Source organism: Lacerta agilis, chromosome 13, assembly GCF_009819535.1.
Source record: "Lacerta agilis isolate rLacAgi1 chromosome 13, rLacAgi1.pri, whole genome shotgun sequence".
Taxonomy (NCBI): Eukaryota; Metazoa; Chordata; class Lepidosauria; order Squamata; family Lacertidae; genus Lacerta; species Lacerta agilis.
This window is the reverse complement of record NC_046324.1, coordinates 43,406,289-43,408,457: the sequence shown is the minus strand read 5'-3', so window position 1 is coordinate 43,408,457 and position 2,169 is coordinate 43,406,289.

Below are 2,169 nucleotides of genomic sequence, written 5' to 3'. Positions count from 1 at the left end.
TTTGTCGCCGGGAGCGCAGCGCCGACCTGTACACAAACTGAAGGGGCGTGGTCAAAAACCCGGAATCATCGACGGGCACTTCCGGTTCACCTCGGCGGCCATCTTTGACAGACGCGGCTTACTAAAGGTTCCCACCCGCGTCTTGAGCATAGTCCTAGAGCGGCACGTTCCTTTGTTCTGGAGGCCAGATTTCCGGTTTCTTTTTCCGCGCCATGTTTGAAGTGGGCGAATGCTCCCCAAAGGGAGGGCGCCCTAACTTCCGCGTAGCTTGCGATTGGACAGCAGCTGGGTGGGCGTGTCTGTTGCGCAACGCAGAGCCATAGGCACCCGCTCTTGCTCATTTTTCTCGGGGGGCGGGGGAGCATAATGGTTTACGACAGCCCTGCAGTGTAGTCTGGTATGATTTATTTATCCCATTTGCATCTTCCGTTTCTTTCAAGAAACCCAGGGGAAGTTACCTCTCACTTTTCCCTCTCATCCCCATAACAATCCTTTGACCCTGCAGGGGACATTGAGACTGAGTGGAGATTCGAACCCAGGTCTCTCTGGTCCTAGTTTGGTGCTGTAACTACTACCAACATACTGGCAAGTCATGTTACCCCTATACTGTATTGATGGGGCCTCAAGCTCAAAGTGGCTTCTGACAACCTTGCAGTGTAGTGTTGCTTTCCTTAAGTTGCAAGGAAATGAAGGGGTGAAGCTAAGACTGTGAACTACAACAACCCTGCAGTGCACCCCACTATTATCCACATTATCATCCCTGATATGCAGGTGGTTAGCAAATGGTGAGAGAGAGAGAGAGAGAGAGAGAGGATTATGACAGCCCTGCAGTGCAGTCTTATTGATCTCCAGGTCACCAATTGGGACAGGGGTTAGAACGGGGGTCTGCAACCTGCGGCTCCGGAGCCGCATGCGGCTCTTTTACACCTTTGCCGCGGCTCCGGGGCGGATACGCCTGTCCACTTCTCCAGCTGGCCAGCGGCAGCGGCCGCCCTCCAGCTGGCCGGTGGCCCGCCCTCCGGAGGCTGAGGGTGCTGCTGCTGTGCTGCTCTGCTCATGCGTCGTGCCTCGTTTCTGCCAGCGCAGGCGCAGCAGCAGACAGCAGCAGTTTCCCTCCAGAGGTGTGGCTGCTGCTGCTGGTGTGGAGCTGCTGCTGGCTGCTGCATCGAGGCGACGACGAGGTAGGTAGCTGTGGGCTGGGCCAGGGGCGGCGGGTGGTGGGCGAGGGCGAGGGGGGAAGCCCTCCTTTTAAAAATGGTCGAGGAAGCTGCGCCTGTTTCCCTGCTGCTGCCTCCTTCACTCCTGGTTCCGCTCGCAGCCTCAGACCGCGCGTCTCTCTCCGCCCCGGAGCAAGGCCGGGACTCGCCCTTGCCCGGGACCCGCGTCTCAGGAGCCAATGGGTGCATGTGTCGCGAGGGGGCTTGGAGGCTCCTAGGAGCCCGAGCACGCACAGCAGGGACGTGGCTGGTTCAAAAGGCTGCATGGAGGAAAAGGCAGTTGTGCGTTCTTCCGCAGCAGCGTCGAGCGGAGCCACCGCCAGACCTCACCAGGCAAGGTTAGTCACGTCGCCCCCGCCTTCCAGGGCGCAAAGCTGGGCTGGCTGGGCAGAAACCACCGTCGAGCTCTCTGCCTGCCGTGGGCGGGGGGCTTTGCAACCCCCCAACGAGTCCCTTGGGGTGGGGGACTGGGACTGGGGAGGGGGAGTCCTCTGCCGCTGCTTCCTCAGGTGTGTTGCTTAGGCTGCCGGGCGGAGCGCGGGAGCGCAAGTTGGCCGCCTGCGCCGCACCCTCCGGCTGTGGCCTCTCCAAAGTGGCATCTCCAAACGCGCGGCGCAAAGAACGGCGCCTTGGCTTTGCCCCGGTTTGGTTGGGCAGCCTGTGGCTGGAGGAGATCCGGGGGATTCCTCCTCGGCGGCTGAAAGAGGGGCTTGTTCTCCCGCGCTTTCTTTTCTCCCAGTTCTAGGTCACTCGACCCACAATAGCACTTCTTTAGTCTCCTTGCCGCACGCGGTCTGGCAACTTTTCAGGCTCCGGCTTGCGTAAAAACTGGGAAAGCTTTCTCTCGCTTCCTTCCCCCTCCCCCTCTCATTTCCTCCCCCCCTCCCCCTCCGATGCTGCTCTCCAACCACCTACCTGCTTGTCACAAGTTTTGACACCCCCCCCCCCCCGC